This window comes from Lethenteron reissneri, chromosome 71, assembly GCF_015708825.2.
Source record: "Lethenteron reissneri isolate LAM-NWPU_2019-01 chromosome 71, ASM1570882v1, whole genome shotgun sequence".
NCBI classification, from domain to species: domain Eukaryota; kingdom Metazoa; phylum Chordata; class Hyperoartia; order Petromyzontiformes; family Petromyzontidae; genus Lethenteron; species Lethenteron reissneri.
In genome coordinates, this window is record NC_083849.1 from 3,703,417 (window position 1) to 3,726,497 (window position 23,081).

Below are 23,081 nucleotides of genomic sequence, written 5' to 3' on the forward strand. Positions count from 1 at the left end.
TGGGTGGTTAAAAAGATCATGCCCCCCCCCTCGTCTTCTGGGACACCAATGACATATGAATGAGCAAGTGTACACATCATCGGAATGGGCACAGAGGAGAATCGCTGCCCTACCAAATTTGTAAGTGCGTGTTGTGGACCCGTGCTTACCCGTGGAGACTCAAATTTTCAGACCACGGTTGTTACATTGGTATAAAAATAGTGAACCGTGTATACATGAATCCGCAGTAGGCGAGTCCGCGAGGGATTGCTGTATATGCAAATGTAACAATCACTGTACCTTCGGATTTTTTTTTTCTTTTGACAAATTTCTTCCAAGTACTTGGATTCTTTGTTGTACCTGTAAAAAGAGTGTCAACACGTGCAGCATTACGATGCATTATACAAACGTATTCCGTATTCCCTGAGTGGGAATAGTCCCATGATCATCTTGACTTTTACCCTTCAGAGTTGACTGTCCGAGCCACCCTGTGGATACGCTTGCTCTATGCTCCTCTTCTGCTTGCCCGTCATCATTTATCATGGCATCATGTGCGCATAAAATGTACTGCCGACTACTCCTACAATGTATTTTTGTTTGTTGGTTAGCATGTTGCGGAATGTTGTTTCTTGGTTATCTTTCACTTGCGTTGGGGCTGTTTTTCCCTGTACACCTCCTGACCCCTGCTATTCTGCAGCATTTCCCCCCTTTCTTCCCTCAGGGATGGCTTGAGTTGCACCACAGCGCTGTAAGAGCTCTGTTCGGGTTTCCACAGATGCAGGGGTGCGGGAGCCTCTCCTCCAGCCTTCATCACGTGGCATGGGGACACTGCTAGGACCAGCTTGGATGACATTGTGAAAGCATTTATTTTTACATTTTAACCTTTACGAACTTCCCAAACTGGTGTTTTTGAACTTAATACTAATAATGGCAGTGATCTCTACTGAGATAAGGCTTCATCATGTGCACATACATTTCACAATAACAATATCCACTGCACTTTGACACAGGGGAATTTGACCATTTAAGTTTTAACTTTAATTAGTGTACATTTACTTTGATTTTTGAAGACGTTGTTTGACATCAGGCTCTAGCAGAAGTAAGCTACACAAATGTCAATTCAAAACCGAAAACATTATGTGGTGATTTTCCAAAGCCCCGTATTGTAAATTTTGATGTCCAACTATGAGTCAATCAGTCTGTTGTGCGAAAGGGCACTTACTGAAAATATGGCATTTGTGAATAAAGGTGCAATAGTTTGCAGTAATTTAGTTACAGATGCACATATACAACTACACAACACTGTCAAGATAATTGACATATTTTTAGCGACATTTAATTGAGTAAACATTTATTTTTATGAGGGTCCTGGACTGGAATTTTTACCAGTTCTTTCATGAAAATAAGATTTGCAAGTGGAAGGAAATGCAAATGCTCTGTGAAATGCCACACATATGACAGAATAACAAGTAACCGGCCAGATGTGTCGTGTGGTTTAGACTACCATCTCTTGCAAGCCTCTCATCTTACAATGCAATACAATATCGGTTTATATGGTGAATATGTGCAACTGCATCTTAATTCATATAAAGAAGCAGTCCGTCATAGACAAAGTAATAAATTTCTTCAGCCTGGACTCTATCATAGGCAGGAATTCGACAGCAAAATATCTGGGGAAGAGTGGATTTCTGGTAATTTCGCAAATCTACACGACCCACCAGACTTTTTGTCCAAATTGCTGAGCCCATGTACGTGTCCTGGTAGCATGTTAATATCGACTTAATGATGTCGATACTCACGTGTGGTAGTGGTGCAGTTTGCAAATATCACATCTCAATGAATCTCAGTTCATTACCGAAAGACACGTAAGACATGGAAACAGTTGGGCTGAAAAGAGGCATCACTCACGGAAATCTGCTCCAGAAATGTGTGGAGTGGGGATGATGCTGCTCCAGGGATGGCTGTGTCCCCGCCCCTGTTCAGGTCGATGCCAATCTCCTTTATGTGCTGTTCATTCTCTGATATCCACTGATCCAAAAGAGGTATCACGATTCTCATCACCACCAGCACAGCCTGCAAAAACTTCATGCAGACTCCGTTTCCCTTGCCGAGCACCAGGTCAAACAGGCCCCGTGTTCTTTCAACAGGGTTAGTCTCACTTTTAAGGGACCTGTATTCTTGATCATCCACTATATCTGCTTGAAGCGAATGGTCAAGTGCGTCTGAGTTCTTCGCTTGGAGGTATGTTTGTAGTTTCACTTTGTTGGATTTAATTATCTGATATGCAGGACCGTTTGCTTCCATCACCACCAATGCTCCGAAGTCATCTAAAGAGGAATACAAATCCTACTTGTTAAACAAACCACAGGTTCTTTTCAATTTCCCCTTTGTGTATTATTTAAGCACTGGCATGGCATTATAACTTGATTTATGTGCATGATACTTGTCTGCGCACAACAACAATAACAACAGTGTGTATATTGCCCTGCTTCGTATCTTAATGGTTAGCAAGCACTTTCATATTTTAACCAATGTAGTTAAACTACCACCCACCAAAGCATTCGACTGATACTACAGAAATACATGAACCCACTCGCACTCAGCAGCCGGCATGTAGACTTGATTATACCACGTGTATGCATGAGATCACTCACTCCAGGTGTCACCATTAATGCAGCTGCAGAACCTCAACACATTCCTGCGGAGGGAGCTGGTAGGAACGTTGGGTTGCTCGGTCAATGGCCAGGGTCAATGGCAGCGTGGTGTATTCCGCAAATATGGCCAACTGTGAGCCGGCGTGAGTAGGTTATGACCAGCCCCTCCCCACCCAGCCCCTCCCCACCCTCCCTTCTCCACCCAGTCCCACCCCTCCCCTTTTTGGATGCACGACGGACGGACGGACAGACACAATAATCCCCTGTGGGCTGGTGATCCTTTTTGGCCGGACTCAGGGGTTAAGGATTTTGCCGAAAGGTGGCTCAACAGAGATGTCCGACCGATATCAAATTTAGATTTACTAAAAATGCATCTTTGGGTCTGGACCCAAAGTTGTACGGGGACGCCGGCAGGCAGAGGACGCGTCCCTCCCTAAGTTGCGCAGATGGTATGGCTCCACGGGATGTTAATTCGTTTATGCTGTGGGGAGGATTGCTCATGTATAGGGACAGAGGATTGCGCCGTTACGCTATTGTTGTCCCTACCGCCATGCGGGGCGGGGTTGTGTGGGCTGTGCATAGATAGCTGTTGTACCTCGGAGTGGATTTTTATTGGCCGGCCATGGCCTCCGACGTTGTGGAGGCCATGGCCGGCAATGTGGGATCACAATACTCTGGTTAACACGTAGTGATTCGTTTCTTTATCCATGTGTAATAAAAGACTCGGACGCTTCTCTCTGACTCCGTGTCCTTTATTTGGGTTCTTGTCTTTTCCCTCACGGCACTCTCTTAGAGACACTCTGCTTGCAGCCCCAGGCTGCTATCACTATTGTAGCCTCCTTCCTCTCCTTGCAGACTCGCTGCTAACTCCGTGTGCAGTCCCCCGCTGCCAACTCCGTGTGCAGACCCCCGCTGCCAACTCCGTATGCAGACCCCCGCTGCCAACTCCGTATGCAGACCCCCGCTGCCACCTGCAGCCTCCTCGCTGCTCCGGGTCGGTCACCGTTGGCCTACGGTGCCGAACCTCGTTCCCCGTGTACGTGGCGATCTCGCCACTCTCCCGCTCTCGCCCTACGTGGCCTCACTCGTTCCTAGTCTCCCGTCACTCCCCCTCCTCTTCCGGTTTCTCTCCCTATAGACCTGACCCTTCTCCCCCACGTGACTTAACTCCTCCCCTCATGACGTCACCTCCGGGAGGTCGTTTACGCCCGCATTACACATGCAAAACACTGTCTGCGAGAGATCCCGGCGAGCCACCCATTATGTTGTATATGCCGGATTATGAATTTTTTTAAAAATGCGTAATTCGCATAAATTATGTTAATGTATGTAATTATATGCATACATTATGACAATTACTGATATAATCGTATTAATGTATGCAAAAGCTTGCGATTATGTTAATGTATGCAGTTATGATAATTAGGCGTATCTTCGTTATCCAGAGTTGTATCAATCAGGATAACCGATTATCTTTGATTAAACATTTATTGATTATCTTAGTGTGTTTATGTTATGTTAGGTCTCCAAATTCATATCTCATCGCAGGTTACAGTTCTTATGAATAAGACAGTTTTGCATGGACTGGGAAATAAGCACTCGAACACTTGGTGTTAAGCAATTTTAATTCTAAACAAACATATGACACTCTAGTATGCAAAGGCAAAAGTATACGTCAATAGATTCATCGGCAAGATTATGCAAATAACGAAAATAAATTACTCAAACATTTCCTATTCATGTAACTCGACGGCAGCAACTGCTTTGCACGATCAGTTGATATTGAACGCATCACCTTGAAATGGCAACCATTTTTGAAACACAAAGATAACTTTTTGAAAGTCTTATTCGTGTGCGTGTTGTGTGTGCGTTGTCCCCTTGTAAAATTAATATTTTAAGCAGAGGCAGGGTGCTGTGTCAGAGCTTGTGGGGTGGGGGAGGGGATACAACCCGCTCTTCAGAGGTTACTTCTCGCTTGGGCGTGGCCGCAGCGAGCCCGTCCTGCTTTCTCTCTTCACTGCTAGATTGAGCGGCGTCGGTACGACGCTCACCGTCGTGGCGCGCGATGACTTCGCCGTCGGATAGCACCGTTCCTCCGCAGCTGGATGACGAGTCGGCACGACGCTCGGTGACGCCCGGGTGTGCTGCCCGTGCACTCTCTCTCTCCACTGCTTGATGAGTGGCGTCGGCACGACGCTCACCGTCGTGGTGCGCGATGATTCCGTCGTCGGATAGCGTGCAGCTCCTCCACCGCTGGATGACGAGTCGGCACGACGCTCGCCGTCGTGGTGCGCGATGATTCCGTCGTCGCTGCTGGACGTCTTGTCTGTTCTCACTGGGTGTTGGTCGGTGTGTGTGTGTATCAAACACACGGCGCATTCGATGGCGCTCTCTCTCTCTCTTGGTGGCAGCTCCAGTCTTCTCCACTGCTGGATGATTGTTGAGTCGGCACGATGCTCGCCTTCGGCGGTGCCCAATAGCGCTCACAGCTCATCCGCAGGTCGTCCGTGCTGACACTCTTTCTCCCTTGGCGTGCAGCTACCAGTTTCACGCGGGTACTCGCTGATGCCTCTCCCGTCCTCACTTCAGGGGTTTTGTTGGTTCAGGTTCTCTCACGAGAATGATAGCTGGAATTTCGCAAGCTTCACTCGCATTTAACCACACCTCACCACTTTGTGCTGCGAGAAGCGACACTGGCCATCGGTATCGGTGTTTGTTCCCTCACGACGCTCCGCCAGCCGGAGCACAGCTGAAACCCAGCCTCGACCTAGGCTGAACTCAGACTTCTGCGACTCGAACGACCCCTCCTCGTTCCATCTCTTCTCGAGGCACGACTCGCCCCAGCTCCCTTGCGATGCCCCGTCGCAATGCCGCGTCGCAAGCCGAGTTGCAAGACTGAGCGCGACTCGAACCAGACTGCACACAGACTTCTGCGCGTTTGTGCTTAAACTCAAAAACGTGACTCCCCTCTGCGCATCTCTTGCGAGAGAAACAACGAACCGAAAAAAACAGACACCCTCCCGACCCCTCCTCGCGACCCTTTCTAATCCCCTAAGTATTTATGGTGCCATCTGTTTGTGCCGGACCGTTGGAGACAAAGGTGGCTGAGGAGATTTTGACGTTTGTTGTCTATCTGTATTCAGGGATTGCACTGTTTTACTCGAGTTATATTTTAATGTCCTGAGGTTAAGTGTAACTAAGTTTCCACTTAAGCTTTTTTGACAGCTGGAATTCGTATTCTTTAGTTTTTGGTAAGGTCATGTAGATAGAAACATACAATACAAAATAATATATATGCGGTGAATACGAGTAAAATAAGGGAATTACTAGTAAAAAAAGCCCCTATTGTAGGCTGCAGTCTTATACCGTTGGTTGATTCTTTTGCTAAGTTTCTACTTTTCGTTAAGGAAAACGTTAAAGAAAACACGAGTTGCAACAGTTGTTTTTCTCTGCTCTGCACGTTATCCGTGCATCTCCAGACGTCTTGGGAAGGTTAGGCCATCGACCTTTTTTCCATCTGAATGTCTCTGACCTCTCTGTGCTCCGAAGTCTTACCGTTTAATGGCCCTCCCCGTTTCACAGATTCCTGGTGTGCTTGTGAGGAATAGGGGCTGTTTTCATTATTTAATAAAAAAATATATATATAAAAAAAAAAAATTTTGGCCTAATTATTCTTAATATTATTTTTTGAGAAAAGGGGCATAGATACAACAATCACCTGCAAACGGATGGCATGGTCGAACGCCTACACCGGACTCCGACCTTCATGTTGAGTCACTTGGTCAGTGAGTCAGAGGTCAATTGGGATTTGCATATCCCTGCGGTTCTTGCCCCTTATAGGATGACCCCTCACACGTCCACCGGCTACTCTCCCTTCTTTTTGATGTATGGGAGAGAGTATGATCCTCCCATCGATGTTCAGTTGCAGGCTGCGCCTGCCCCAAATGTGTAAAAAAAATTCTGACACAATTCGGTTCATGATGGGGAAACTTTAAGAGGTTTGGAAAGCCGCCAGTGTTAACTCTCGGGCCAGGCAGCTGGCCAACGAGCGGCTCAAAGGTGTCAATGGGATTGGTCGCCGGGGGACAGGGCCTGGTTGCATTGTCCGCAGGTGCCAGTGGGCACATCACCTAAATTGCTGCAACCTTGGAGAGGACCAGTTGATGTGGTTCGGTTTGTGTGGCCACAGTGTGTCCAGGTTCGGTTTGGTAAGCGGAGCTGGTTTGTACACCCCTCTCGCCTTAAACCGTTTATCACGCCGTGTGAGTTTGTTTCATCTCCATATCGAAAGGGCCGAGTGTCGGGTGTGCCCGATGAGATGGGGCGTGCGTCTGCCAACGTGGGATTCTGTTCCGCCCCCGCGTGACTGATGCCTTGTACGTGGCCGCTCGTGTCGGCCTCGCGTGCTCAGAACACTGAGAACACTGAGGACCCGACGACCCGGCCTACTGCTCTCCGTGAGGAGCCGGCTTCATCGGGTCGATTTATTGCCCCCCCTGCCCTACCAAGGTGGTCGAGCCCAACCCGTCTGGAGGACCGGCGTCACAGACTTGTTCAAAGACTCGATTTGCGTAACTCCCACACCGTCATGGGCTATCGCGTTCGCGCGAGTCGTGGTGAGTATTTGGCTGATCCTGCTCGCCATCGAGCTCACGGGTGTTGTTACACGTTGTAGGTGGGAGATGTTGATTGTGGGGATTTCGTGCGCCGCGATTGTTGGTTTGACCGTTCGTTTTTTTTTTATTTGTGTATATATATTGTAAAGTTGGGTTGGGTAATTTATTGCTTTGTTATGTTGTTGGAGCACACTTGTTGTTATGTTATGTTGACTATACGTTGGTTGCTTACTTGGGGGGGAGTTGACAGCCAGGATGCCTATAACCTACGAAGGGGGGGGGGGGAGGGGGTGATGTAGTGAATGTGCTTGTCACTGTATGGTGTCAGGGCTTACAAAGCCACGGTGGGTAATGTGTTGTCATTATGGGCAGCCCGGGTTACGGGATGTAGTACCAGCCCGAGCGGGGCTTGGGTAAGCACTGGTTAGCACGGAGGCACCGTGAGCAGTGTACGGAGCGGGCTCCTGATCAGGGAACGAGAGGGAGCATCAGCCAGCCAGGGTTACCTTGGGGCATGATACGCTGGTTGACCTGCTGTCACGTGAACGGATGATATTGGAGGGGGGCCACCGGTGGACAGGGGCCGTGAATAGTCATGTGGTCCAAAGGAGCTCTCGGGAACCTTCAAGAAGGAGCCCGAGAGACCTGGAAGGTGGGCGGGGTGAAGGGCGGAGCCAGCCCCAGCCCGGGGGCATATAACGAAGGCCCCGTGAGAAGCTCGAGGTTCTTCGTATGTTGGTGTTACAAAGATCCACGTCGGGGAGAAGAAGCCTCTAGCCACGCTGTCTGGGACCCTGTTTGTGGTCCGGACCGGGATAGCAAACCGTGTCTAGTTCTGCCGTAGCGTGGTTAGATGGTCATTCGAGACCCGAGTGTCGATTGTGTTATGTTACGTACTGTTGTGTTGCTCCTAAGATAACGTCTGCGACTAAGTTGGACTCATTACACAAGCCTCTCATTTTACAATGCAATAAAATCAGGATTTATATGGTGACTATGTGCACTGCATCTTATTTAATATAGAGAAGCAGTCCGTCATAGACAAATAAAAAAAGTATTGAGTCTAGACTCTAACATAGGCAAGAATTTGACAGAAAAATATCTGGGGAAGAGTAGATTTCTGGTAATTTCGCAAATATACATGACCCACTAGACCTTTTTTCCAAATTGCTGATCCCCGGTATGTGTTCTGGTGGCATGTTAATACCCGCTTAATGATGTCAATACTGCTGTGTGGTAGTGTTGCAGTTTGCAAACATCACATCCCAATGAATCCCAGTTCAAAGCCATTGCCTAAAGACACGTAAGACATGGAAACAGTTGGGCTGAAAAGAGGCATCACTCACGGGAATCTGCTCCAGAAATGTGTGGAGTGGGGGATGATGTTGCTCCAGGGATGACTGTGTCCCCGCCCCTGCTCAGATCGATGCCCATCTCCTTTATGTGCTGTTCATTCTCTGATATCCACTGATCCAAAAGAGGTATCACGATTCTCATCACCACCAGCACAGCCTGCAGGAACTTCATGCAGACTCTGTTTCCCTTGACGAGCACCAGGTCAAACAGGCCCCGTGTTCTTTCAACAGGGTTAGTCTCACTTTTAAGGGACCTGTATTCTTGATCATCCACTATGTCTGCTTGAAGTGAATGGTCAAGTGCGTCTGAGTACTTCACTTGGAGGTATGTTTGTAGTTTCACTTTGTTGGATTTAATTATCTGATATGCAGGACCGTTTGCTTCCATCACCACCAATGCCCTGGAGTCATCTAAAGAGGAATAAACATCCTACGTGTTAAACAAACTACAGGTTATTTTCAAATTCCCATTTGTGCATTATTTAAGCACTGGCATGGCATTATAACTTGATTCATGTGCATGATACTTGTTTGTGCACAACAACAATAACAACAACGGTGTGTATATTGCCCTGCTTAATATCTTAATGTTTAGCAAGCACTTTCATCTTCAACCAATGTAGTTAAACTTCCACCCACTAAAGCATTCGACTGATCCTACACAAATACATGAGCCCACTCGCACTCAGACGCCGGCATGTGCAACGTAGATTTCTTTATACCACGTGTATGCATGAGCTCATTTACGCCAGGTGTCACCATTAATGCAGCTGCAGAACGTCAGTTCGGTAGACTGGCCTTGGTGGAAACCAGATTGTCGTGGAGACCATTGTGGGAGAGGTGTGTGAAGTGGTGGAAGAAGATTCATATTTCGAGGGCTTTTCCAAGGTAGGTTTGTGATAGGACAAACTAATGCAGAAATGTCTTGATCCAGTATTTAATGTTGGTAAGCTTCACAAATCTGCATGATCCACCAGCACAAACCTCAAAATTGCTGATCAGAGGTAGGTTCCCCTATTAGGTGAAAGGGACCACGTGGGGCGAGACCAATGCAACATAGGGGCCACAGTGAGTAGGGCGTAGAGGTGGCAGATTCCCGTGCTCTTCACAATTTCACCTGCAGATTCCAATACCCTGCCACTAATGTCAACAGTTCCGTGTCGTAGGGGTGCAGTTTATATAAAATTACTCAGGTGGCTCGTCCCTACTTGACATCCTATGAACAAATTCACCCAGTAAATGTTAAAAAGTTGGATTCTTAGGTATCGATCTCAGTGACCACGTCAATATCTTTGGCATTCAGTAAACAAAAAATATATATAACACCTTATGAAATCATTATAAAATTATCATTGAAACGGTTTAACCGTCAAGCATTTATACACAACACTCTCCATTTTTCTTCTTGGTTCTTTTGGTAAAGTCACGTAGAAGGGAAGTAATAAAATAATAAAAATAAAACATAATAAAATAATTCTCACGACGTTTCGGCCACAACGCAAGCAGCCGTCCTCAGGTGAAAACCAGGTCTGTCGAGGCGACAGCGTCTGAATGAAACAGCACCATGCTTGGAGCATATATTTAAGCTCGGTTGGAAGGGGGGGGGGGAAAGGGCGCCTTGACAAAATAATTTGCATATCAAGAGAAATTTAGCATATTTATGGAAAATGCAGGTATCTGATTAGAACTACTTATGCCCGTGCATTACGCAGGATTAGCAGCATCAAAAGGGAGGGGATATGGGAAATGCAGGTATGTGATTAGTACTACTTATGCCCGTGCATTATGCAGGATTAGCAGCATCAAAGGGAGGGGGATATGGGAAATGCAGGTATGTGATTAGTACTACTTATGCCCGTGCATTATGCAGGATTAGCAGCATCAAAGGGAGGGGATAGGGGTAGCATTAATAAAGGGAAGGAGTGTTAATAGTATGTAGCTGCAGTAACTAAAACCACCACGTAAACAACTAAAGTATAAACTACATAGTATCATCAGTATACTAAATATACTCTACAATAAGCTGAGTTACTAACAGTAAGTAATACATTACAATTCTACATCGTAAAAAATATAATATGCTTCCATCTAAACTGTATTCTCTTACATCACACGAGGCTACACCGTACTATATACTGCCATAGACAAACCCAACATTAAATGATATACTGTATTGCTATAAACCACCCTAAACCTTATACATTGCAATATTACACTATGTATTATTCTACCCACCCTAATGTATATAACACTGCTGTATATTCACTATACAATTACGATACTATATATTACTTTGTACATTGAATTAAGCATATAAATTTTATACTATTTGTTATTATACACTGTACCATTGACCGTCGTGTGAAAGATACTAAGAGGAAGCAACGAAATATGTCAATGGGAGAGTAGTGATGGGAAACTTGCAGCGGAGCAAAGAATCCATTCCCTGCGGAGAATACAATGCCAGTGAGTGGAACGCGGTCTGAAAGTCACCGTAAACGTGAACACAATCAGTTAAGATCCGAAATGGTTTATTACGTCCTTCCAATGATTGCTAAGCCAGAATCCATCTTCTCGGTTGAAATTGTCTCTGTTTGTATATGTGGATCGCCTCATGAACGAATCTCTCATGGTAGCCAGATGGCTTGCAGAGAACCTCTGTCTTGGAGAAGTCAATATCATGTGAGCCCACTGAATTGCAACAGTGATCTGCCACGGCTGAGGTGTTTGTCCTACCGTGTTTCAAGTCTGCTTAATGTTCACGGATGCGGTCCGAGACATGTCGTTTGGTTTCTCCAATGTAACTGCTACCACAGAGGCAACTTAGTTTTTAGACGCCAGGGTACTGTATGTCTGGAACCACATCTTTTACAGACGGGACCAGATCACGGATTTTATGTACTGTGTTGAATCGGACCTGGATCTTGTGTTTTATCAGGATTTTGGAGATCTTTTTTGTGACCCCAGCAATGTAGGATCCTTCTTGATGGTTGGAGTGATGGCTTTGCGGATTGTGTAGTCGGAGTAACCATTAGCCTTAAGAGCTTGGCGTACGTGTTTGAGTTCACTGGCAATGTGTTCCCGGTCGGATATGCATTGGGCTCTATGGTATAGAGTCTTGATGAGGGAATTCTTCTGGGATAGATGGTGGTGGGAATCCGGTTTTAGGTAAGCATCCGTATGGGTGGCTTTCCTGTAGACAGAGTGGCTCATAGAACCATCAGGTCTCCTTTTAATTAGGACATCCAAAAAGGGTAGCTTGCCATCTTTTTCGACTTCCATGGTGAATCTGATGGCTGGGTGTATGTAATTGATGTGGTCGAGAAATTGGTCTAGAGCAGGCCGGCCATGTGGCCAGAACACAAAAGTGTCATCTACGTACCTCTTCCATAAGGTCGGGCGTAGAGTGGCAGTCTGGATGGCGTCAGTCTCAAATTTCTCCATGAAAACGTTGGCTACAACCAGAGATAGGGGGGAGCCCATTGGGGTGCCCTCAGTTTGCTTGTAGAAAGTTCCATTCCAGGTGAAGTATGTATTGGTTAAGCAGTGTCTCACCAGGGGGGGTACCCCAGTATTCAGTCCTTCATGAACCAAGTCTTCAATGATTGCGATGGTGTCAGGTACAGGAACTTTGGGGAATAAGGAAACCACATCAAAACTGACAAGCAGGTCGTCTGGGGACAGGGAAATCCCCTTGATTGTCGATACCAGGTCAGTAGAGTTTAGTACCGCAGAGGTGGTTTTTCCAGTGAAAGGCCGTAGGATTTCAGACAAAAAACGAGCCAGTTTGTAGGTGGGGGAGTTGATAGTAGAGACAATGGGACGAAGAGGTGTATCTTCTTTATGTATCTTTAGCAAGCCGTATAATCTTGGTGGCCTGGCTGCAGAAGGTTTCAACGAGAACTGTTTGGTCTGATCAATTAATGCGGTTGAATCAGAAATGATTTTGTTATTAGTTGCTGCGGCGCCATATTATTAACATTCCTTCCCTTTATTAATTCTAACCTTACTCCCTCCCTTTGATCCTGCTAATCCTGCATAATGCATGGGCATAATGACTTTAAACCCCTCGCCAAACCTCCTACGCATTTCACAAGTAGTACTAATCGCATATCTGCATTTCCCATAAATATGCTAAATTCCTCTTGATATGCACTCCGCAGGGAATGGATTCTTTGCTCCGCTGCAAGCTTCCTACCACCACTCTCCCATTGACATATTTCGTTGCTTCCTCTTAGTACCTTTCACGCGACGGTCAATGGTATAGTGTATAGCATATTGTATAATAATAAATAGTATTAAAGTGTAATGTTTAATACAATGTATAAGGTAATATAGAGTATCGTAATTTTATAGTGAATATATAGCAGTGTGGTATACAGTTGGGTGGGTAGAATAAAACATAGTGTAATATTACAATGTATAGTCTATAAGCATATTAGTTGCTGCGGCGCCATATTATTAACATTCCTTCCCTTTATTAATTTTAACCTTACTCCCTCCCTTTGATACTGCTAATCCTGCATAATGCAGTCCCTCCAGAAAAACGCGATTATGCGATCGCAAGATTCCACGCAAAATCAGCCAAAGTCCGCATATTTATGCGGGGGGCGCGTTTTTTCAAATACGCCGCACTTTCGCCGCATAAATTGCAGATTTCCGCGCGCAAAATATGCGGGCTTGCATGATTTCATAATCCCCGCATTTTCGTTGCAAAAAGTCACATATATCTTAGCAGAAAGTTGAAAAATGTTGCGTTTACTTCACACAAGCGCAGCCATTTCCCCTGTTGCCATGGGAACGTTATGAAGTGTTAGAGGCTACGTAGTTAGTTTTATTCAGGAGTTTATGCAACTTTACAGTTGTAAGATTGCACTTTTTTGTTAGTAGTATGTAAATTTACATTACTGTAAGACTGTACTGTTACTGTATTGCTTACGTTACTGTGCACTGAAAACACTTATTTTAACAGAAGATGTCTGTTTTGTATAGCTACCTCTGTAAAACAGGAAGCACACATTTTATTTTTTAATATTTTATTTATTCATTTTTACAGAAGTTGTAGCATATTCATTTTGTAAAGCTACAGAACTTGTTCGACTCAATGTTTTGTAAGTTTGAGCCATCTGTTTGTTAAGGTCTGAAATAAAACAAGATGAGAACTTAAATATTCCCAGCACTTTCTGTGATGTAGTATGCTTGCTTATCATAGGAAGTAATAAGAAATGACTCTTTACATTAAAGTAGTAGCCTAGTGAATAGGGTGTTGTGGGAATCACTTTTTTTTCTCTTTTTCATCAAACCGCAGTTTTTGCAAGTTCCCGCAATTTTTGCAAGTTCCCGCAATTTAATCGCATAAAATTGCATAAATATCCCGCATATTCCATCGCATTTTTAAGAAAACGTGCCGCATAATCAACGATTTTTGCCCGCAACAATCACCAAAAAACTCCGCGTTTTTCTGGAGGGACTGATAATGCATGGGCATAATGACTTTAAACCCCTCGCCAAACCTCCTACGCATTTCACAAGTAGTACTAATCGCATATTTGCATTTGCCATAAATATGCTAAATTCCTCTTGATATGCAAATTATTTTGTCAAGACGCTCTTCGCCCCTCCATCCCAACATAAATAGTCGCTCCAAGCCTGGGGCATGCCATTCAGACTTGACAGACCTGTTATCCACCTGAGGACGGCTGCTTGCGTTGTGGCTGAAACGTCGTGAGAATCATTTTATTATGTTTTATTATTATTATTTTATTATTTTCCTTCTACATTACTTTACCGAAAGAACCAAGAAGATGAATCCCTGCAGTCACGAAAGCTTTAAATCGAAAACCAATTATCACATTTAGTGACATTTTACCATGTTTTCATATCCCATACTGTACAAGCATATCTGCGAAAAGTGATCTGTCTAAGTGTGATCAATGTGCACAGGCCACGCGTTCAGTCATGTTCACTCACAGAAGGCCGCTTCGTAGATGACCTTGTCGCCATCTCTGCCAAGCGTCAGGCTCAGTCTGCACAGCAGCTCCTCATTGCACGCGACCCACTCCCTCAGTTGGGGGATCTTGGACCCAAGTGGCAGAAGCACCTCCTGCAGGAACTGGGTGCAGCTTTCTTCCCCCTTGTCGAGCACCAGGTCAATGAGGCTTCTGATTTGGTTAATGGGATCCTTTTCTATCATGAGTTTTGTGTATTCTCTGCGCCGAATTATGTCGCCTTGATCTGAATGGCTAAGAACATCTGCCGCGAATGGGTAAAGGTGGTCTTCAAAATATACTCGGTGCTTTTGAATAATTTTCCACATGGGACCTTCATTTGAGGCCATGGTAATCAGATGAGCATCTCCTAAATGAAAACACATTGAGAAATTCTCAATTAATATTACAATTTTTGTTTAGATTCTGTATAGATGACGCAATCTTTTTTGTGATCCGATTGCGCGATTACATTAACATTGTGTGTCCTACACCCTACCTAGCCCTGAAACAACCAAAGAAAGGTGTCATGTGGATGAACACGCACATGTGCACACACATAAACAAACACACAGATGCTATAAAACATTTACACAAAAACAACCGCGGTTCGTCACAAGTGGCAGTGATGTCGCCACAGCGCTTGTGCCAGGCGAGGTGCACTTTGAAGGCTCGCTGACAAGTCATGGAAGAGACCCAGGTGCCATGGGTTGACGGTGATGACTGGCAGATGTACCACCTGTGCTGCCCACTATGCCAACTTGCTGCATGTTAGCCGCTGAGCACTTTTTGTTGTGAGCGTCGCTCCGCCACACTCCGATGTTGCTGGAGGGTGACTGCCTCCAACTGCCAAGAAGCTTCCTTCACAAATCTTCTCGACAATGCCGGTACCAGTCATCGGCAAGACCAATCAGCTCAACATCCTTCTGTACCACATCAGTTCATTTTTGTAGCCCATACCACTCCCGCTTAGTCTCCTCTATCCAGCAAGAGATGCTGTTGGGCATGTGGTGCCTGGGCATGCGGGCTACATGACCCAACCAAGGCAGCTGTGATGCCGCCGCCGCGAAGCCGCTCTGCGGGCGCCCCATCTACAACCTCGCCACCACCAAGCGACGGGGCCGACACTGCTTCCCCCTCACTGCCCCCCACATAAACACACACATTTCCCCCCATAGAGCTCCGAGGGGAGGTCACCTGGCCGACAGGTTTTCACACGGAAGCCCTCTCATAGGGATAATTTTCACGGTTTCCTGCGTCCAGGGAATTGGAAGATCTCCCCCGATGCTAACTCACACCGCGGCGCTGTGACCTGGGTTGATATTACATGGTCACGGCGGGGGCTATCCAGCCACCACGGTTAAAACGCACCCCCACACACGGATCGGCAGGCAGGTAGGGGGGCGCAGCCACGAACGGCGAGGAAACCAGGGTGGGTGGCTGATTAGCATAGCAAATGTGCTTGTGGACCGCCGCTGGCGCCGCAGTCAGCGGCGGGCCCTTTGTTATGGAAACCGGGCGGTGGACGGCGATGCAGAGCACGAGTGCGGCTGAGCAAGCACAGCGATCTGATTGGCCGAGAAGGCCCTCGGATCAGCGGCGGCTTTCTTTCATGTGGGTTAGCCATAAAAGGGGGGCGCAGAAAGGTAGAAGCTCTCTTGCTCCCAGGACGGTCCCCAGTTCGGCCACTCGAACGTCCGTGCGATGCGTCGAAGTGTGCAGCGAGGACGAGACCACCGGAGCGCTGTACGCATCGAACTGTGAGTAAGAGGAAAGAGAGTATTGGGATTGAGTCTAGAGAAACCAAAACCGCTTAGAGCCCATCAAATTAGAAAAATCGGGTACAGACCCTCGGGCGATGGTGTAGGCCTGCCTTGCCGATTCCTACTGACCCAACAGCGAATCACAGTCAGCCGGTAATAAATCATTAATAACTAATCGCAGCCTCGTGTGGTTTCGACGAGCGTGTGAAAGCGCGAGGTGCTGTGTGTACGTACGCTCACAGCGTGTGTAGTCAGTGCTCCACGGGTGTGCGCTTCCTCTTGCCGCTGCGGACCCCCGCACCGCGTACGGACTAACCCCCCTTGCGAACGCCCATCTCACAGCCCTTTAAACCCCCCGTAACGAAAACCCCAATCGGCAATGCAGACGCGAGCAACGTCATTCGCCCTCCGACCCCTGACCCCCCGTTCAGAGCGTGTGATTGCTGCGCGGGGCTGTATGAGGGGAGGCGTCGAGTTTGATTGGCGGAGAGGCAACGAAGTGTTTACAGGCGACCGTGAGCCGGTGACGAGCCATGCCCCTCTCGCGAACTTGTGGGGGTGCGACCCAAGGAGGGGAGCCATCGGGCGACAGCCCTTATCCCGCGAGCGATGAGCCCAACGGCGGCAGCAGCTGTTCGCACACCAGCGAGGGATCGGGAGATGGTGGGACCCCTGCAGCCGGCGCCCAGAAGGGAGAGGCCTCGGGGGCCAGCGGCGCCAACACAGCATCACCTGCTGAAGGAGCTCGCCGATGAGACTGTCCAGATTTTTTAAGGATATGTAAGCTCCGCACACAATCCAGTCTGATTAAACCCACGATTGTTTGTAGGCAGGTCAGCCTGAATGTTTCAAACCAGCGAAGATGTTCCTTTTAGGGGGCTCAACATTTCACAAGCATAGAGAAGGGAGAGCATAACTGTGGCCGAGAATACCCGGAGCTTTGTGTGGAACGATATACCAGTTAGCTTCCACACAGCACTACACAGTCAATGAAAAAATTATACTGCTCGATTAATTCGAAGTGAGACCTCCACTGCCGAACCAGAGCTGGTCATAAGCACACTACCCAGGTATGGAAACGTCTCCACTCTCATCCTCATCACTCATGGAGTGTGGAAGAACGGGAGCATTCGATGATGTAAAATACCCAGGTATGTTCTTTGTTTTTGCTCCAGGTTCAGCAGCAGTGCCTCCAACTCCTTCTCTGAGTGAACAGCAATCACCATCAGCATACATAACATGGTTGACCAAAAGAAAGCAATTCCTCGACTGCACCCAGGCATTGATCAGCCTCCCATTGTATCTTTACCAGATGGAGATTCCTCCGGTACTCTCATGGAAGGCATCTTGAACTGCGTGGTCGAAAAAGATGTTCCATAATGTAGGTGCCAGAAGACATCCCTGCCTAAGGTGAACGTGGAATGGAAGTAGCATCTCCTACTCAGAGTGTGTATGTGGAGGGGTGGGTGGGTGGTTAGGGGGTGGGTGGCGGCGCTAATTAATTGCAGACAATGAGTACAGGAAGTGGCACATCATCTCGGCATCCCCGCATCGTGGCTATGAACCCAGCAACCCTGGTTCTATTCCCAGCCACGATTAACACCAGTGGCGAGTGATATTTGAACCGGCGGTTCTGCATGGTCCAAAACGAACATCATCTACTACCCTTCGAACAACATAAATGCCAGGTGCCTGCAAGCACTTTGATTAGCGCATCGTGTAGAGCACGTCAAGAGAAATAGATTGCCGTATCGTTCGCCTTCAACAGACATAAAAGGACGTCGCAACGCAGTTCATGCGAGAGCCGGAGGCTTATGGGACCCCGGGATCCCGCCATAAGGTTCATTTACACGTTAATTTCTCAGAACCATGTTGGGTCAGGCAAAGGGGGTACTCGATTGAAACACCATTCAACCAGGGGGGTACAGCAGTTGCCAAATAAGGTTGAGAATAACCACTGATCGAGACCAACCTGCTGTGAACGTGTCTGCTGCTCTTTGCGAGTTGGTCACGCCACGTGCGTTCAGTATTTGTCTATTGATGGTGGTGGGCATTACTAACAGATGTCGATTCTCCTGTCATTTGCTTTTTCTTTTTAACACGTAGCAGGCTTTCGTGACCAATATCATCCATAAGAGGTTTTTTGGGTTAGATCGCGTAAATATATAAATGTGTCGTTAAAACCCACAACCACCCGACACAGCCAACAAATAAGAGTTGTCACGTAAACAGAACGTGCCAATTCGTCACTAGTACAGCACTAACCAGTGTGTTGGAGAGACCAGCCACAACATTTACAATCCGAGTACGACGTGTTTTCTTGCTCTTGGAATCTGATGATCTATGAAACTCGTTTTCACAACCTAAATGAAGATAAAACACCCTGATACTGATAAGAGCTAAGCAATTCCCAAACCTTGAGCCGCGTTCTCGCCGCTCACCTGAAGCGTCTCTACACTCAGCCGTGCCCTCCCCGTCACTTCTTCAGTGCTTTACGAGCGGCTCCTCCACTTCAGAGGCAATGCTCCAAAGCTTCAGGATCCCATAGAGTCACAGGATCCAGAGACAGAGAAGGGTCCAGCTAAAAAGAAAACACATACACGGGAGTGAAACCCACTCGTGACTCTATAACTCCAGACATCTCTGTGAACTCATAGCAGCAGCAGCTGCATGGATTAGATTCTCTTGCAATGTTTATTGCACCCGCAGTCGCCACTCTTTCTCACCCTCCACCCCTCCCGCCGTCTGTTTCAGAACATGGAATGTGGTACAGCCACATTCACTCGAGGTGTACAGCGTTTCTGTCTACCCACTGGCTTCAACAAAGAGGACTGGTAAATAACTTATGTCGCACCTACAATTAGCACGGTGTGAAAGAAGTTCAACGTACATGCGAGGCGAGTTTGTGCTGAAGCAGCCAGACAAGCGGGTGCAGGGGCCCTACGGTGGCTAGGAGATGTTAACTACCTCACCTAGGGGAGGCCCAGGACCCAGATAATCGTCACTGGTGTTGGTCGTGAGTGGGAATCGAACTCGGCTCATCAGGTTTATTAGCACAGCGTGCTAACCATTGCGCTGCCGCTCCCCACGTGTGTGCGCACGCACACAACAACAACAACCGCCATTCACCACTAAGTGGCAGTGACGTCACCACGACGCTTGTGCCGGGCTATGTGCACCTTGAGGCCATGTGAAGTGTCGAACGCCCGCTAGCAGGAGGTCACTGGGCAGACCCAGATGCCACGGGTCGAATGACTGAAACGACTGGCTGATGCACCACTTGTGCCCCTTACTGTGCTTTAGCCACCCGGTGCTCTGCTCGTTGTTGTGAGTGTCGCTCCTCCGCCCTCAGTTGTTGTTGAAGGGTGACTGCCTCCAACTGCCCAGTAACATCCTTCACGAGCCTCCTCCACAGAGGCCAATCTTGACACCGCTGGTACCAGTCATTGGCAAGTCCACTCAGCTCCACATCCTCCTGTACCACATCACTCCATCTCTTCTCGAGCCCGTGCTGCGGCCATTTCGCCCCCTCGATCCGGCCGAACAAAAGCTGTTTAGGCATCGGCTCTGGGCTCTCGGGGCCACGCCACTGGCTTGCCCTAGTCGGTCCTGAGAAGGACAGCGATCCAGGAGAGTCCCAGGGCCTATCTAGCAGGTCTTCTTGCTTCACTGGTTAAGGCTGAACACTGAACCCCGAGCCCTCCGGCTCACCGCCTTATATATCAACTCCCCCACTGAGGGGTGGGGCCGTGGGGGATCCCGGCTCCGCGTTAGCCCCCCAGGCTGAACGGTGCGGACGTCAATGTAAGCGCCTCTCGGCGTACGGGCATAACCACGCCCAGTGTGTTTGTTAAGCCCTCTGTAACACCTCTACACTAGTAGTAGGTTCTATACCATGTTACGATCCACCATCCCATCTCTAGTAGTACTACTAGTAGTAAGTTCTGTACTATGTTTGGATTCACCATCCCATCTCTAGTAGTACTACTACTAGTAGTAGGTTCTGTACCACGTTACGATCCACCATCCAATCTCTAGTCGTACTAGTGTAGTGTAATAGCACAGGCTGGTGGACAACAGCGGCAACTATGGTGGACGGATAGTGCACACGCCGGTGAGCGTGTGCACCGTGTGTTGGCAGGGCGGAGAAACTGGGGCAAGGGTCACGGAGGACCCTGTCTGGAAGCCCCAGGAAACTGCTAGTGGGATCGAGAAGGGAGGCGCGGCCAGGGCGGAGTTAGGCCGCGCTAATAGGATAGGAGCTGAGAGCAGGAGCTCGAGGCCGCCGGTTCTGGGATTTGATTCGTCTCGTCGTCGCTGTCGTCTCGTCGCCGTCGTCACTGCAATCGTCGCTCAATATTGCGCTGCCAGATATTTGTTGGCTGTCTCAGTCAGCGCCGTCAGCGTTAGATGGCTAGCATTGTGTATAGGCTAGGCTAAGCAACTGTAGAGAGTGTGCAAGCGAGACTGTGAATGTTCTAAATAAAAAAGGTGCCTCTTACAAACCTCGTCTCCGATTCATTGACACTACACTACTACTAGTTGTAGGTGCTGTACCACGTTACGATCCACCATCCCATCTCTAGTAGTACTACTACTAGTAATAAGTTATGTATCACGCTACGATCCACCATCCCATCTTTAGTAGTACTACTACTAGTAGCAGGTTCTATACCATGCTACGATCCACCATCGCATCTCTAGTAGTACTACCACTAGTAGTAGGTTATCTACCACGTTACACTCTGCCCAAAAATTATTCTGTTTACGTAGGGCAATTCCCCAGTTTATGATGTCAGGGATGCGTTCCTGAAAGGCGCGATGACGAATATCGAATGAATGTAAATCAAAGCATTTTTTTTCATAAGAACTAAACAAAAACAACAGAGGGTATAGTGACACTGTGTATTTATGCGTGCATCTTCATTCTAGAGATCTCCACGTACCCACAACGTCACATTAAATTACAAAAAATACTGTACTCAACAAGAGTGTACAATAGGACATTTTGACACAAATTATACAGGGTACAATAAGATACAGTACAATATTTAAAAAAATGACAAAATGCAGTACATAAATAATATATTGTACTCTGTACAGCAGAGTGCATTTATTTACGCGCGACGCTAAATAGTTCGCATGCAGGGTTAGTAGCAGGTGGAGGTGAAGGCTGAGAGGCGACAGATAACAAGAAAGGACGAACGATGCCATCAGCGACCTAAGTGTGTGGGCTTGAGGCGACGCAAATTGGGTAGCGATGTTAAGAACAAAGTGACGACGTATTTTCGAAATGACGCAAAAGGCGGGGGGGGGGTAGAGACGTAAATTGGGGTATTGTTGTACTTTCGACGTATTGCTGGGCGTTGAGCGAGTGGAGGGGAGTAGAGAGATGAGATGGGGGATCAAAGAGAGTACTGGGTTGGTGGAGGGGGAGTGAAACGAGAGGGGAGCTGAAGGCAGGAACGAGTCCATGGAGGATCTTAAAGACAGCGAGGGTGATCATGTACTTGATCCACTAATTAATCGGGAGTCAGTGGAGGGATCATAAACAAGACCACAGCTTTACCAACGAACATAAAGGTAGAAATGAGGATCATGAAAAATACTCCCAGTTACATGGCACCACACTCCCTGAAGTGGCACTTTATATTAAATTTTCGGGTGTTACAGTGGTGAGATGTTAACTACCTCACCTCATATACAGGAGGTCGTGGGTTCGACCCTGACGGCTGTATATTTGTAGTTTGTGTGTCTCTCTCCCCGTGGTCGCATGGATTTTTCTCTGGGCCCTCCGAGTTTTCCCTCCACATTTAGAATCAACATCACGCGTTTAGAGTATGTGGCTGCTATACATTTCCACGCGATAAGCCACTTTGTTGAGCTATAATTTGTGATAGCCAGGTTCGTTTCTGAAAAAGAGCTATACAGTATAGCTAGCTCAGTGGGCCTTATCTGGTTAAAAAAACAGTTTAGTTTAATTAAAACAATAATAAAAACAGTTAAAGCGAGGTAGGTTCCACTCCACTTGACGAAGACTTCTGAGTGGGAATGAACCGCCTCCTTCACCACGGTGCAAAGGGGGAAGTGGTGGCACTCGCTCCCTCACCTCACTGACTGGGGGTGTGAGTATCAGAGCTCAGCCTCTGTTGACGACCTCTGCGAAAAGGGAGGTATAGGAGCCTACGTAGCTAATTTTTCAATCGCAAAAAGCGTTAATTTTGGATAGGCACAATTTCCTGGTAAATTCCAATTGCCTGTACGTTAGCATTCCAAATAAATGCATCATCCCAATGTGAACAACCATAACATCCTCTGATAAGAATACAGTGATATAAAGGGAAGTAAAGATACCAAGTATGCTGTACCAAGATAGCGTCAGATTAAACTCGCATGGCAAACAGCAAATCCAGTGGACGTTAGAATAAATGTACTATGTGTATGTAAGTTTAACTTCTTTCACACCGTACGTAGCCAACTGCGCTAATCCGAGGTGTGGATCCAACCGTGCCATATATGTAAATGCGCCTGATTAAAGCAGAAAACATCTCGTGCAAGATTCAACAAAGAGACAACTATATAAATCCAATCGACAAAACAGACCTGGATGTGATAATAATGTACAATCTTGCTGCTAAAAGGCCTTCCCATGCCTTATCGGTAGTTGATCGGGGGGTTTTGAGTAACCACCTCGCTGGCCAGTGCGGGTTTGTGAGGGGCAAGACTG

The 23,081-nt window shown here is 47.2% G+C and overlaps 1 pseudogene; it reads right to left on the minus strand.

Moving 5' to 3' along the window:
- LOC133361109 (NACHT, LRR and PYD domains-containing protein 3-like) overlaps positions 1-23,081 on the minus strand; it is a 90,504-nt pseudogene that overhangs the window by 65,553 nt on the left and 1,870 nt on the right.